The following is a 16,752-nucleotide window of genomic DNA, read 5'->3' on the forward strand; positions in this document are numbered from 1 at the left end:
AGCCTAATGGTTCATGCAGCACACGTGTATCCCCATTGCTGCAAGAGACAACCGAGGAGGCTTCTCTAGAGAGCTTCAGTTCTTTGTCTTCAGGTTTTATAAACTACATGCTTTCTAGGCGTTGTTGTCAATGGTTGTTGAATGATGGTACAGAACTCAATTTAGCAGTGCTAAATTGGTTCTGATTAATGATCATGGAATTAAAGGGCAGAACTTAATTTGGCTGGATAGTTAAACAACAGGCATAAATAAAACCCACAAGTAAGCTGAGACCAAGGAGAACGTCCTCAACCCTTTGAAACTTGTGCTACTGTGGTGTGTTGTGCTCTGAGACCCTGAAGGCATGGCCCACAATCATGTCCTAGACCAGTGGTTGTCAAAGTGTGGTGTGGGGACCTTGGGGTCCCTGAGATGCATTCAGTAGGGTCAGCGAGGTCGAAACAATTTTAATCATAATGCTGATATTATTTGACTTTTTTACTTATATTTTTTCATGAGTCTATGGTAGAATTTTCTGGAGAGTAGATGATATGCAATGACATCATCACTCTGCCAGCTAGTGCAATATCTACTTATGTAAAATGTGTTTAAAATTTTCTAGTTTTAATTTTTAATACAAGAAATATCAATAGATGTAAATCACGTGAATAAAATCTATTTGGGGTCCTTATTAATCTTAAGTGTGTAAATTATTTTCAAGACCAAGTAGTGTGAGAACTGCTGCAGTAATACCTCTCTCTGGGGTCCATCCCCAACAGACTGGGCTCCGTGCAGAGTCAGGCTCACAATTCTGGTCCCAGATGCTGAGCTCTCACACATCTATGAACCTTGCAGGGCATGTCACGTGCTCATCCCTCCTGCAGCCTTGACACTGATGGCTTCTTCGTCCACTCTCCTCACCTCCCCTACATGGCGAGTCCCTAATTAGAAATGGATAGGTGCCGCAAGTAGAGGTGGGTCTGGAAGAAGCTGAAATCAGAGACTCAGACTGGGCAACCAGAGAGAAAAAGAAGACCTTCTGGCTGGAATCGGGTCTCCTTGTCACTCTTGGGTGGCCCCCGATTGCCTCTAGGGTCCTTCCAAGGATTTCCCATTCAGTCTCCACTTTCCTCCACAGGCTCCTTTGTCTCTCTCTGATTTTTTTCCATCTCCAGCAAGAGAGCAAAGACATGGTGAGTCAGGGATACATATGTTTGATTGGGAAGCAGAGAGAGAAAAAAAAATCATAGGTCTTGGAATAGGTTCAAAGTCCAGAGGAAGGGGTGAGCTTTGTTAGGATTTATGGAGATTATTAGGGAGAAAATACAAACAGACAATGTCATTGTCTTCATCCAAGAGTGTGTAGTTGTGCTGTAAAGAATTCTGGAAAATTTTTCATTGATTTAAGCAGTTTTCATATGTTAATTTTTTTTTTTTAACAATATTTGCTCCTAGAAACCTTAATGAAGTTGTTGAATCCCATTGAGGCAGAGAGCTGTATGTTCTGTGTTCTTGTAGGAATCTCATATAGCCTGCAGAAGGCAGTGTGGTAGAGAAAGTAGCAGGTGGAAATATGGCATATTTGGATCACAGGTGGAAGGTTTGAAAACGTGGCACTCTGTCTAAACCATGTTGTCTCCTGGGTGAAAGCTGGGAGGGATTGTCGATTCAGGGAGGAAACCCCAGTAGACTATGACAATATCTTCCATCTTAAATCTGAAGACAGGTAGTATCTTCTAGGTTGTGTGGTGGTCCCTGTTGTTGGAAATAAAGGGATGGAGAGGGTCAGGGGGACGCAGTATCCTCTTGTCCGGGTCAGAGAAGGTGACTTCTGAGGGTCACTTCTGCTTTGGTGTGCAGTCTTGCTGGGGCATAAGGGGTATTTAACGGAGGCACTTCTACTGTATGAAGGGTGGGAGAAAGGGTTCAGGCACTGGGAGGACAGGGCTGTGGGACCTGAGTGGGGGGTGGTGCTGGCAGGGGACTTTGCCTTATTTCTGCTGCTGCTAGGACATTTTCCCTAGTTGAAAGTAAACTGAGAGAAAAAAGAAAGTACTTTAGTATGACTACATCAGTGAAGAAAATTATTCCCCAAAATACCACAAGGGAGAAACACCCTCTCTCATCACCCCTCTCTTTAACGTCAATGACAAGACATCCCCATTGCATTTGCTCCCGAGACTGCCCACCCCACAGGAGACTTTTGTGGGGCTGCCCCACAGATGGTTGGGACCTGCAGTGTCTGCCCCTCCCAGGAGTTGGTGTCTGGACTGCACTCTGTCCTTCGCCTGGAATATTTTCACACCACAGCAAGTTAGGGCAGAGAAAAGATGTGAAGGTATCTGGGAGGCAAGCCTTGAAGTGAAAGGTAAAGCGGAATGCTGGCTAAATTAATCAGACCTGTTGTTGCAGATAATCTAATTTGGAGGGAGATTGGATTATATTTTTTCTGCTATGAAACACGTCCTTTCTTTGACTCTGTGTTCCCCGTTCCTAAGACATTTTTTCTCCTTACTCATCCCTCCTTGGCAACTTCCCTGGACCTTCTGTACTGCCTCTATGACTTACAACTTGATAATTTCTTCTTCAGGAACATCAGTGTCCCTCGTCATGGGAGCATCTGGGTGTCTCATCATCCTCCGACCTAGGTCCCAAAGCTTGATAATCAAATAAGAGGAATACTCGAAGTACAAGAGGAGCAGAGACTGGGAGCTTGAAAGTAGGTTTATCTCAGCTTTACCAAAATCTATGGGATACCCTGGAGCTGCTTTGTTTTCCTCAATGCTACCTTTGATCTCATTGATCTCAAAGTAACTTTTAGGTTTATAACAGTGGTCAGTAATCCTTTTCTGCCAAGGGTCAGATGGTAAACATTTTACACTTAGCAGGCCAGACAATCTGTGTCACAGCTTTTCAGTTCTACTGTTGTAGCACAAAAGCAGTCATAGACAACATATGGGAGTGGCTATGTTCCAAAAGAATTTTATTGTCGTAGTAAACAGGTGGCAGACTGGATTTCGGCCGCAACCTTTTTGCAGAACCTTTTTTTTTTTAGAGTATCTGACTTTTGGGTCTGTTTTCATCTCACCGCTTTCTGCTTGCCATCTGTCCTACACTCTGTCTTCATTTTCCAGTCTGTTTTGTGCATCTTTTTCCAATGCTGTTTCTGGACATCTGTCTTTCATTTCTGCATCCTACCCCAACCCGTAACTACACTATCTTCTCATTCTGTCTAGTGGGAGCTGATTGCTGGCCTGAAGGCTTCCTCTTCCACAGAAGTCTCTTCACTCACTGCTTCTCTTCAGGCTGTTCTAGCCTCAGGGATCCACATGGCATGAAGAAGCCCAGAGCAGTGTCCTTTTATTCTGGGCCCAGCTTGGACAGGAGGAAATCATATCACCCACTAATTTCTCACTGTACCAATGTCTCACTCAGTTCTCTAAAATACATGCCAAACTCTCTCTTTGCACTCCAAGCTTCAGTTTTGCAGCATTGGGGTGAATAACAACATTTCTATTTCCTCTGTAAGGATTTTGTATGTGCGTGTGATGGGTAGGGAAGGGGGATATAAAGTCCCATGCATTTTTCTCAAGTGTACCTTGGTCCTTCAGTGGAGTTGTGTGGCTATGAGGAGACAAGAAGAGAGAAATCCCTAGGTTGAGTTTCTGGAATTGTGGTTTCTTCTAGGATTACAGGACTGGATCCTAATGCACTTCATATTCCATGCAAATGTCTCGTCCTCACATTTTACATAAAGTAAATAAAGTTGCCATCTATGCCACACACGCCGTATCTAGCACTGATGTTTTAGGTCAAATGAATTTAAGATCATTTACCCAAAGGCTACTGAGCACCTACTAGGGGCAGCTCCTGAGAGTGAGGAAGGATGCAGTGATGATAGGCCCAAGGGAAGCTCATGGTCTAGTAGGAGGCACATGTGAGCAAGCAGAGTGAAGAAACAGTGCTATCTGGTAGGTGTTGATCAGTATGCAACATGACTGTTGACTGGTGATTAGGCAGAAGAAGATTCTCCTATAGTGATGCTGTACAGGGGATTTTTCCAGCACCACCCTATGCTCTGAAGTCTGACTTAACCCTCCTCCCTCAGCATCACACCATCCACAAAGTGTTATTGCATTATCTCCTCCATTCCTCAGCAATGATTGACACACAGGATCTTAGAATACGTTCCATATATCCAAGAGTAGCAGGAGAACCTCTCGCTTCACCACTTGCCCTCCTTTGTGATCCCTGGAGTCTCTTTCCTCCCTGGGCCTCCTTTCCTTCACACAGGCCTGCAATCTCAAAGTCCTGGGCATGACCTTTTCCCACCTGGTAGCCCAGAATTTCTTGGGAAGGTCTCAATAGTGTGAGCAGATAAACGAGTGCCTCGGCCGGGCGCGGTGGCTCAAGCCTGTAATCCCAGCACTTTGGGAGGCCGAGACGGGTGGATCACGAGGTCAGGAGATCGAGACCATCCTGGCTAACACGGTGAAACCCCGTCTCTACTAAAAAGTGCAAAAAACTAGCTGGGCGAGGTGGCGGGCGCCTGTAGTCCCAGCTACACGGGAGGCTGAGGCAGGAGAATGGCGTAAACCTGGGAGGCGGAGCTTGCAGTGAGCTGAGACCCGGCCACTGCACTCCAGCCCTGGCGACAGAGCAAGACTCTGTCTCAAAAAAAAAAAAACAACAACAAAAAAAACGAGTGCCTCAAATAGAGTCTAAATCTCCAAAATATCGGCTTCTCAAATTTTATAAAGAAACCATGTTTAGTGAAAAATGCAGTAAAGGTGAATGTATCACCCTGAAAGGACCAATTTGAGAGGAATTCAGGGATAAGAGCAGAGAGTAATATCAAGTGTCAGAGAAAGAAAGACAAGCTGTAGCTGCTGTCTCTGTGTCCTGACCTGCCCCAAATCTTGAAACTGACCGACCAAGACATCCTCTGTCATTCAGTGGGCCACATTTCCCCAACGGCTGCTGCCCAAAGATTGGCTCCAGGAGGAATGAGAGAAGGTGCCCACTGAGGGAAAGAATTGGACACTTGTCAATCTTATGAAAGGCAAAATTGTAGATGTATTTCTTCTTCACTATCACCCAAGACTGTTCTAGAATTTTTTTTTGTGATCCCTCCAAATGGCTTCTTCAAGTGACTCTGATTCTCCCCGAGTCAGGGAGGCTCTTGTGTGGCAGGAAGGTACAAATTGAAATGGAAAGTGATTAAAAGCCCATAAAATGTGATTAGCATCAACCTTTCACCTCCATGGTCAGCCCTGCTTCCAGTGTGTCAGGGGCTCAGGGAGATTTACTGATTTTCCTTTGCAAGTGCCCAGATGGTGCCCTGAAGTTAGAATAGTACACGGGAAGCAGTCTCCATCAGATCCACATGTATCTTTTTCCATGCTTTGGTCTTCTACTCAAAACCCTGAGAAACATTGCTGATCTTTTGGCAGTAGCCAAATTAGACTTTTCAGTGCAAAGAGGGAGTGTGACACATGTGTTCATAAAAAGTGGCATAAGATACCCTGGATGCAGTAAGCTCATGGAATTCCCCATAATTTCTGAGCCTGGTTTGAGTCCAGGATAAAAGGACTCAGGCTGGGGCCCTCCCTGCACTTTTCTACCTTCAGGGACAGGAGCAGCTCACTGTGTGAGGTGGCCCTGGCTTTCTGGCAGGGTAAATAGAGGCTCCTGGTCTTTCTACTCAAATTCCCTGGTAGGGTACAGCACCCTATGTATTTTGACACTAAATCTGCTTTGTAGTTGGATGTAGAGGAGTTGATGTGGGTAAATACTGATTTGGTAAGGAAACAGAAATGAGAAAATACTTACTATTAAAAGGACATTAGAAATTTGGGTGTTGGTTTAAAGATACATAGTGTAAATATTTGTCAAAACTCATTAAACTGTGCACTTAAAACCTGTGCATTTTATTGTAAGAAATTATCTCTTAATTTCAAAAAGAAAATGAGAGATATCATGAGATACAATATTTCACATAAGAAAATTGGGGTCCAGAGATGTCAGGTCCCATGAATGGTTTGTGGCATAATCAGGACCAGAACCTGGCTACCCTCATTGTTGGTCCAGTTTTCTTGTACTTCATTGATGTCTTTCATCATCCGTGGCTTGAAAATAAACTTAAGACTGCAGAACACAGTGGATTGTAGAATATCCCTGTATGCCTATATCTGACATGGGTAACTTTGAAGGAATTCTTCTTTAGAGCTCTCTTGATTTGGAAATGAGTAGTTTTCATAACATCCTTCATGGAGGGTATGCTCAGGAAAAGTGGAAAGAGAGATGGGGAAAATGATGTATTTACATAGGGGTGTGTGATTTGAGAGCCAACAGAAAGAGAAGGAAGATGCTTTAGAAATTTTCTGCTAGGGACAGGTTCAGTAAGCCTGGGATGACAGAAACCAGCCTTCCTCCCTGGGAGAATCTCTCACCAGCATGGAGAGCACTTGGACTTGCAGCTTCTCCTTGGTCTCTGACTTCCAAGGAAGGGGATCCTGAGGGAGACCAATGTGCACTGGGGTGAATCTGTGCTCAGAGTTTCTACCTTTCTGTAATGTGCCTTTAGCATTACAGAATAAGCTTTAGAATCTTCACACCAGGGATTGAGGACCATACTCCTTGTCTCTCAAATCCATTTTTTTTTTTGCTCAAGCATCTTCCTTTACTTTACTTTTCTCTCCTTTTCTGGTTGTGTTGCAGGAAGTCAGGGACCGTGAATGGAGGGATCGGCTGGAGCCACGGCACAGGAACATAAATTGTGAAGATTTCATGGACATTTATCACTTCCCTAATAATACTCTTATAATTTCTTATGCCTGTCTTATTTTAGTCTCTTAATCCTGTTATCTTCGTAAGCTGAGGATATACGTCACCTCAGGACCAATATAATTGTGTTAACTGTACAAATTGATTGTAAAACATGTGTGTTTGAACATTATGAAATCAGTGCACCTTGAAAAAGAACAGAATAACAGCGATTTTCAGGGAACAAGGGAAGACAATCATAAGGTCTGACTGCCTGGGAGATCGGGCAGAATACAGCCATATTTTTCTTCTTGCAGAGAGCCTACAAACGGACGTGCAAGTAGGGAAGATATTGCTAAATTCTTTTCCTAGCAAGAAATAATAATAATTAAGACCCTGGGAAAGGAATGCATTCCTGGGGCGAGGTCTATAAATGGCCACTCTGGGAGTGTCTGTCTTATGAGGTTGAGATAAGGACTGAAATACACCCTGGTCTCCTGCAGTACCCTTAGGCTTATTAGGGTATTTGAGGTCAGACTGGTTCTCTGCCCTCGAACCCTGTTTTCTGTTGTTTAAGATGTTTATCAAGCCAATATGTGCACAGCTGAACATAGACCCTTATGAGTAGTTCTAAATTTGTCCTTGTCCTGTTTCCTCAGAAGAATGTGATCTTTGTTCTCCTTTTTGCCCTTTGAAGCATGTGATCTTTGTGACCTACTCCCCATTTGTACACCCTCCCCACCAACTTTCTAAAGCCTTAATAAAAACCTGCTGGTCTTGTGGCTCTGGTGGGCATCACGGTCCTACCAATATGTGATGTCACCCCCGGAGGCCCAGCTGTAAAATTTCTCTCTTTGTACTCTTTCTCTGTATTTCTCAACTGGCTGAGACTTGTGGAAAATAGAAAGAACCTATGTTGAAATATTGGGGGTGGGTTCCCCCGATATGGTTGCCCACGGTTTCTCTGCTAGTTTCTAATTTGTCTCATGTATCAGGTATTTTCATATTCTCTTAACAACTGCAGTGTCCTTCCTCCGCTCCAGACCCTTCTGTCCTGCTTCGTCCACTTTGAACTTGATCCTACTGTTAATGTCCCTATTAGAATACTGAGGTCAGGACAGGGAAAGTATCTAACTAGGGCAGGAGACCATGCCTGGTATTTTTACAACTAGGAAAAAGTTGGTATGTCCTCTCAGTAATTCATATTGTGGTTAGATGTTGCCAGTGCTGGATCCCATAGGCTGGTAGTTGTGCCCAAATGTCAGGTGGTGCTATGCATTGAATGTGTCACCCCAAAATTTATCTGTTGAAATTCTAACTTCAAGGTGATAGTATTAGGAGGTGGGGCTTTTGAGGGTAATTAGATTGTGGGAGTATAACCCTCATGAATGGATTGGTGTCCTTATAAAAAAAGGCCCAAGGGAGCCTCCTTATCCCACTACCCTCTGAGGACACAGTGAGAAGGCACCTTCTATGAACCAGGAGGAAGTGCCCCCTGCCAACTAGACACTGAATATGATGGCACCTTGATATTGGAATTTCCAGACAAATTTTGTTGTTTATAAGCTTCCCAATATATGGCAGTTTGTTATAGTAGCTTAGACAGACTAAAAGAGATGGGAAGGACTTTGCCTCTGAGGATGTGATGGAGCTCCTGATGATTAATGCAGATTGTGCACCTCTGAAGAAATCTGTCTCCTGTTTCTTGCAGATGTGCTTAAATCTGGAATAATGTTCTATCAGCAGTAACAACAGTGCAATGTCCACTGCCAGCCTCCTCTCCAGGGCTCTAGCCCTATCCTCCCAAGGCCCCTGTGCTCTGCCCTCCAAACTTCCTGTGCCATCTTCTCCATCTCCTGGCCAGTAAAGAGCCACACTGTGCTATTTCCCCATGTCAATAGGAATACCTGTCAAAGCAGAAGTAATACTCTTTGGAATTATCCTTTCCCAAATGTGGGCATGAATAGCTGGAGCCTCTCCCTTTTGGTTATTTTTCTACAAACAGCTTTGAATCCCAAAGATCCATAAGAAGCTTCAAGATTAACTCATTGAACACAAGGGGAATTGAGTTTTCTGATTTATCAGCTGGTGTTCAAGTGGTTCTTTCCTATACCTCCAAGAAGACATGAAAGGGTTTGGGAAGATGTGAAAAGTTCTCAGGAATCTCCTTGGAGGATAGACGTGTCTGTCCTTTCCTTTCTACCATAGTCTGCTACAAATTAGGATCAATTTTACACCTTTGGCTACTCTCTTTACTGATGTGATCCCTTAACATTCAACCTTCATCACATAGGTTAGGGAAGGGGCCCTGATGGGAAAGATATCCAGATCTCATGAACCATATCATTTTCTGATAGACTAAAATAATTATCATAGTTTGACAAAAGAATCCCCTTTGAGGTTAACACTGACTGAAGGGTGCCTTCTTTGTATCGTGCACCTCAAATAAATTGATAAAACTGTGCCTCTTGCTCCCTTCAATGGGGGTCATTTTAAACTTCTGCCTATGACAAAGATGCACTTAAAGAAGAGCCATTATGTTATTCTGTTTTTCACTTCTGCTTCCATAATTACCTTTCTCACAATTATAATACAATCCTATCTTTCAGCCATGTAAAATTTTACTCTGGTAAATTTCACATATGTAAAAACCTACTGAATGCTACATCTTGTTGTCCAATGGGATTTTAATGATTGGGAAAGAAATATTCTTCCAATGTGATTTCTAAGTTTTGAATCCCAGGAAAATTGAAGGAATACAAATCAAGTTTTTAGTTATTTAAAATCAATTGTAAATATCTATATCTGTAATAAATGCTGTGGTGCACCACCCAGATCCTCCACTTCAGGACTGAGACCTTCATAATTACAACTTCCCAAGAGTTTCTGATGGTTCAAGCTGAGTTCCTTATGGAAATTTCTCTTGGTCAACTGGAACATACTCTTTTGAGGTTAAGCCTCTTTTCAGGAGTAGCCACTTCCAAAGACCTGTTGAGGCATGAATGCAAAGACCTTACTGTCACACTTTGCCAAAGGGTCCTCCCAACTCCAGAGCTCTCTTTTGCAGTTGTAATAATGAGTTTAACTTCTGTCTTTGCCCAATTTTGTGTCTGTCACCCTCTGGCAGGTTTTACCCTGAAAGCATTCCCCAGTATGTTTCTTGCTTGTGATTTTTCCTTTTCAGAGCCTGTTTCCTGGTAAATATGACTTAAGATAATCACTATACAAATTTTGGCATAACTTTAGAAGAGTGCATAGAATTTAGTGCCATTGCTAACATACAAATCCTTTCATTTTACTTTACCTATCTATGTATAGGTGATGCCTTCCTCATCAGATCCCCTTTGCCAGAATGATGTACCCACCCCCTAGCTGCTATTGAGTATTGGCTGTCAATGGCAAATAGTAGCCCCCTGGTTGATCAGTTCACTGGAGCTGCCTTGCCTGGGAGGCTGCACTTTTTCACTCTTGTTACAGGCCACCCTTTTGTCTTTACACATGACATCTCTATCATGCAGTTTATTGTTTTTACACATCTGTATCTCTACAGTGCAGCTTATTTTCAACAACTGTCTTTTGTGGGTCAGACAAAAGCTAGGCTTTATCTCAGCCCATACGTTTGCTTGACATATACACTTTTTTGTTCTGTTTCTTTCACTATCCCTTATAGTTGTTTGTTTTTAAATACTTCTTTACTAAATTGTATGTCTTGGCAACCTCACTCATCTCTGCCACGAAACCCAACTTGAGTAACCACATAAACAAGTTTCCTTAGTTACTTACATATAAAAAGATGGAAACTATCAACAGATAATATTTTTCTATGATTTTAAGAAGTAATTGAAAACAAAAAAGAGACAGCTCTTATAAGTTCATTAAATGTTTCTAATAAAACTTTAAATATAATTATCTATAAAATATAAGTATATTTTATTTGGTAACATGAACAATAATTATTATTAATACTAATAAGTATAATGATGTCTGACTTAGAAGAATTTATAAACACATAACCTTATAACTGTAGGGAATAATAGACAAATATTTCAATTCAATGTACTTACACATTCTTATGAAGAGAGTAGTCAATAAATATATTTAAGCATATGTTACACTAAAAATGTCATAAAGAAGTAAAATGGAAATTCAAGTTGAAGTAGAAGAAAACAATACAAAAATTTCAAATGTAAAAGAAGAACTTTGGTCAACCTCTTTCATGAACATAGATAAAAAATTTCTTAAAGACAGCTGGCAAGATGGCCAAATAGGAACAACTCTGGTCTGCCACTCCTAGCAAGACCAATGCAGAAGGTGGCTGATTTCTGCATTTCCAACTGAGGTACCTGGTTCATCTCACTGGGACTGGTTAGACATTGGGTGCAGCCCACAGAGGGTGAGCAGAAGCAGAGTGGGGTGTTGCCTCATCCGGGAAGTGCAAAGCAGCGGGGAACTACCTCCCCTAGCCAAGGGAAGCCGTGAGGGACTGTGCTACCCAGTCCAGATACTACACTTTCCCCATGGCTTTTGCAATCCACAGACCAGGGGATTCCCTTGTGTGCCTACACCATGAGGGTCCTGGGTTTCAAGCACAAAACTAGGTGGCTGTTTGGGCAGACCTCGAGCTAGCTGTAGGAGTTTTTTTTTCATATCCCAGTGGCACCTGGAACCCCAGTGAGACAGAGCCGTTCACTCCCCTGGGAGGGGGACTGAAGCCAGGGAGCCAAGTGGTCTCAATCAGCAGGTCCCACTCCCACGGAGCCCGGCAAGCTAAGAACCACTGGCTTGAAATTCTTGCTGCCAGCCTGAAGTCAGCCTGGGACAATTGAGCTTGGTGCAGGGAAGGCTGTCTGCCAGTACTGAGACTTGAGTAGGCGGTTTTCCCCTCATAGTGTTAAGGAAGCCAAACTCACTACAGCATGGCAAAGTGGCTGTGGCCAGACTGCCTCTCTAGATTCCTCCTCACTGACTGGAGCATCACTGAAAGAAAGGCAGCAGCCCCAGTGAGGGGCTTATTGATAAAACTCCCATCTCCCTGGGACAGAGCACTTAGGGGAAGGGGCGGCTGTGGGTGCAGCTTCAGCAGACTTAAAAGTTCCTGCCTGCCAGTTCTGACGAGAGCAGCAGATCTCCCAGCACAGTGCTCAAGCTCTACTAAGGACAGACTGCCTCCTCAAGTGGGTCCCTGACCCCTGTGCCTCCTGACTGGAAGACACCTCCCAGGAGGGGTCGACAGATACCTCACACAGGAGAGCTCTGGCTCACATCAGGCAGATACCCCTCTGGGATGAAACTTCCAGAGGAAAGAGTAGGCAGCAATCTTTGCTGTTCTGCAGCTTCCACTGGTGATACCCAGCAAACAAGGTCTGGAGTAGACCTCCAGCAAACTCCAGCAGACCTGCAGAAGAGGGGCCTGACTGTTAGAAGGAAAACTAACAAACAGAGAGCAATCACATCAACATCAACAAAGAGGACACTCCCTCAAAAACCCCATCAAAAGGGCATCAGCATTAAAGATCAAAGGTGGATAAATCCATGAAGATGAGGAAAAACCAGCACAAAAATGCTGAAAATTCCAAAAACAGAACGCCTCTTCTCCTCCAAATGATCACAACTCCTCTCCAACAAGGGCATAAAATTGGATGGAGAATGAGTTTGATGAATTGACAGAAGTAGGCTTGAGAAGGTCGGTAATAACAAACTCCTCTGAGCTAAAGGAGCATGTTCTAACCCTATGCAAGGACCTTACCTTGATAGAAGGTTACAGGAATTGCTAACTAGAATAACCAGTTTAGAGAAGAAGATAAATGACCTGATGGAGCTGAAAAACACAGCATGAGAACTTCGTGAAGCATACACAAGTATCAATAGCCAAATCAATCAAGGGGAAGAAAGAATATTAGACACTGAAGATCAACTTAATGAAATAAAGCATAAAGACAAGATTAGAGAAAAAAGAATGAAAAGGAAAAAACAAAGCCTCCAAGAAATATGGGACTATGTGAAAAGACCAAACCTACAATTGATTGGTGTACATGAAAGTGACAGGGAGAAGGGAACCAAGTTGGAAAACACACTTAAAGATGTTATCCAGGAGAACTTCCCCAACCTAGCAAGTCAGGCCAACATTTAAATTCAGGAAATACAGAGACCACCTCTAAGATTCTCCTTGAGAAGAGCAACCTCAAGACACATAATTGTCAGATTCTCCAAGTTTGAAATGAAAAACAAAAAAAATTAAGGGCAGCCAGAGAGAAAGGTCAGGTTACCTACAAAGAGAAGCCCATCAGACTAACAGTGTATCTCTCTGCAGAAACCCTGCAAGCCAGAAGAGAGTGTGGGCCAATATGCAACATTCTTAAATAAAAGAATTTTCAACCCAGAATTTCATATCGAGCCAAACTAAGTTTCATAAGTGAAGGAGAAATAAAATCCTTTACAGACAAGCAAATACTGAGTGGTTTTGTCACCACCAGGCCTACCTTACGAGAGCTCCTGAAGGAAGCACTAAATATGGAAAGGAAAAAATGGTACCAGCCACTACAAAAACATACCAAAATATAAAGACCAACGACACTATGAAGAAACTGCATTAACTAATGTGCAAAATAATCAGCTAGCATCATGATGACAGGATCAAATTCACACATAACAATATTAACCTTAAATGTAAATAGGCTAAATGTCCCAATTACAAGACACAGACTGGCAAATTGGATAAAGAGTCAAGACCCATTGTGTGTTATATTTGGAGACCCATCTCATTTGGAAAGACACACATAGGCTCAAAATAAAGGGATGTTGCAAATGGAAAAAAAAGAGCAGGGATTGCAATCCTAGTCTCTGATAAAACAGATTTTAAACCAACAGAGATTGAAAAAGACAAAGAGGGGCATTACATAATGGTGAAGGGATCAATGTAACAAGAAGAGCTAACTATCCTAGATATATCTGCACCCAATACAGGAACACCTAGATTCATAAAGCAAGTTTTTAGAGATGCACGAAGAGACTTAGACTCCCACACAATAGTAGTGGGAGACTTTAATATTAGACACTATCAATATTAGACAGATGAATGAGACAGAAAATTAACAACGATATTCAGGACTTGAACTCAGCTCTGGACCAAGCAGACCTAATAGACATCTACAGAACTCTTCACCCAAAATCAACAGAGTGTACATTCTTCTCACCACCACATAGCACTTATTCTAAAATTGACCACATAATTGGAAGTAAAACCCTCCTCAGCAAATACAAAAGAATCGAAATTATAACAAACAGCCTCTCAGACCACAGTGCAATCAAATTAAAAGGTAGGATTGAGAAATGCACTCAAAACCAAATAACTACATGGAAACTGAAAAACCTACTCCTGAATGATTACTGGGTAAATAATGAAATTAAGGCAGAAATAAATAAGTTCTTTGACACCAATGAGAACAAAGGTACAATGTACCAGAATCTCTGGGACACAGCTAAAGCAGCATGAAGAGGGAAATTTATAGCATTAAATGCCCACATCAAAAAGCAGAAAAGGTCTAAAACTGACACCCTAACATGATAGCTAAAAGAACTAGAGAAGCAAGCGCAAATTCAAAAGCTAGTAGAAGATAAGAAATAACTAAGATCCGACAGAACTGAAGGAGATAGAGACATGAAAAACCCTTCAAAAAACAATGAATCCAGGAGGTGATTTTTTGAAAAGATTAACAAAATAGATAGACTGCTAGCCAGAGTAACAAAGAAGAAAACAGAGAAGAATCAAATAGACACAATACAAAATTATAAAGGGGGATATCACCACTGATCCCACAGAAATACAAACTACCATCAGAGAATACTATAAACACCTCTATGTAAATAAACTAGAAAATCTAGAAGAAATGGATGCATTCCTGGACACATACACACTCCCAAGTCTAAACCAGGAAGAAGTCGAACCCCTGAGTAGACCAATAACAAGTTCTGAAATTGAGGCAATAATTAATAGCCTACCAACCAGGAAAAAAAAAAAAAAAAAAAAAAAAAGGCCACGACCAGAGGGATTCACAGTCAAATTCTACTAGAGGTACAAAGAGGAGCTGGTACCATTCCTTCTGAAACGATTCCAAACAATAGAAAAGGGGGAATCCTCCCTAACTCATTTTATGAGGCCAGCATCATCCTGATACCAAAACCTGGCAGAGACACAACAAAAAAAGAAAATTTCAGGCCAATATCCCTGATGAACATTGATGTGAAAATCCTCAATAGAATATTGGCAAACTGAATCCAGCAGCACATCAAAAAGCTTATCCACCATGATCAGGTCAGCTTCATCCCTGGGATGCAAGGCTGGTTCAACATATGCAAATCAATAAATGTAATCCATCACTAAACAGAACCAATGATTAAAAACCACATGATTATCTCAATAGATGCAGAAAAGGCCTTCAATAAAATTCAACACCACTTCATGCTAAAAACACTTAATAAACTAGGTATTGATGGGATGTATCTCAAAATAATAAGAGCTATTTATGACAAACCCACAGCCAATATCATACTGAATGTGCAAAAACTGGAAGCATTACCTTTGAAAACCTGCGCAAGACAGATATGCCCTCTCTCACCACACCTATTCAAGATAGTATTGGAAGTTCTGGCCAGGGCAATCATGCAAGAGAAAGAAATCAAGTGTATTCACACAGGAAGAGGGGAAGTCAAATTGTCTCTGTTTGCAGATGACATGACTGTATATTGAAAAAACCCCATCATCTCAGCCCAAAAACTCTTTAAGCTGATAAGCAACTTCAGCAAAGTCTCAGGATACAAAATCAATGTGTAAAAATCACAAGCATTCCTATACACCAATAACAGACAAACAGCCAGCCAAATCATTAGTGAACTTCCATTCAAAATTGCTACAAAGAAAATAAAATACCTAGGAATACAACTTACAAGGGACGTGAAGGACCTCTTCAAGGAGAACTAGAAACCACTGCTCGACAAAATAAAAGAGGATAACCACAAACCACTGCTCAAGGAAATTAGAGAGGACACAAACAACTGGAAAAAATTCCATGCTCATGGATAGGAACAATCAATATAGTGAAAATTGCCATACTGCCTTAAGTAATTTAGAGATTCAATGCTATTCCCATCAAGCTACCATTGACTTTCTTCACTGAATTAGAAAAAAGTACTTTAAATTTCATATAGAACCAAAAAAGAGCCCACATAGCCAAGACAATTCTAAGCAGAAAGAATAAAGCTGGAGGTATCATGCTACCTGACTTCAAACTATACTACAAGTTTACAGCAACCAAAACAGCATGGTACTGGTACTAAAACAGATATATAGACCAATGGAACAGAACAGAGGCCTCAGAAATAATGCCACACATCTTCAACTATCTGATCTTCGACAAACTTGACAAAAACCAGCAATAGGGAAGGAATTCCCTATTTAATAAAAGGTGCTGGAAAACTTTCTAACTATATGCAGAAAACTGAAACTGGACCCCTTCCTTACACACCTTATATAAAAATTAACTCAAGATGGATTAAAGACTTAAATGTTAGACCTAAAACCATAAAAACCCTAGAAGAAAACCTAGGCCATACCATTCAGGAGATAGGCATGTGCAAAGACTTCATGACTAAAACACCAAAAGCAATTGCAACGAAAGCCAAAATTGGCAAATTGGATCTAATTAAATGAAAGAGTTTCTGCATAGCAAAAGAAAATATCATCAGAGTGAACAGGCAACCTATAGAATGGGAGAAAATTTCCTCAATCTATCCATCTGACAAAGGTCTAATATCCAGAATCTACAAGGAACTTAAACAAATTTACAAGAAAAAACCAAACAACCCCAACAAAAAGTGGACAAAGGATATGAACAGACACTTCTTAAAACAAGACATATATGCAGCCAACAAACATATGAAAAAAAGCCCATCATCACTGGCCATTAGAGAAATGGAGATCAAAGCCACAATGAGATACCATCTCACTCCAGT

At 41.6% G+C, this 16,752-nt stretch overlaps 1 long non-coding RNA gene across 1 annotated transcript in view; it reads right to left on the reverse strand.

Annotated features, from left to right (window-relative positions):
* Positions 1 to 426: 426 nt before the first annotated feature.
* Positions 427 to 16,752, reverse strand: part of LOC140709341 (uncharacterized) — a 28,754-nt gene continuing 12,428 nt past the window's right edge. Inside the window, exon 3 of the long non-coding RNA XR_012089860.1 lies at positions 427 to 2,014. This is a non-coding gene — a long non-coding RNA (uncharacterized lncRNA). The remainder of the gene's footprint in view (positions 2,015 to 16,752) is intronic.

Source organism: Chlorocebus sabaeus, chromosome 20, assembly GCF_047675955.1.
Source record: "Chlorocebus sabaeus isolate Y175 chromosome 20, mChlSab1.0.hap1, whole genome shotgun sequence".
Lineage (NCBI taxonomy): Eukaryota > Metazoa > Chordata > Mammalia > Primates > Cercopithecidae > Chlorocebus > Chlorocebus sabaeus.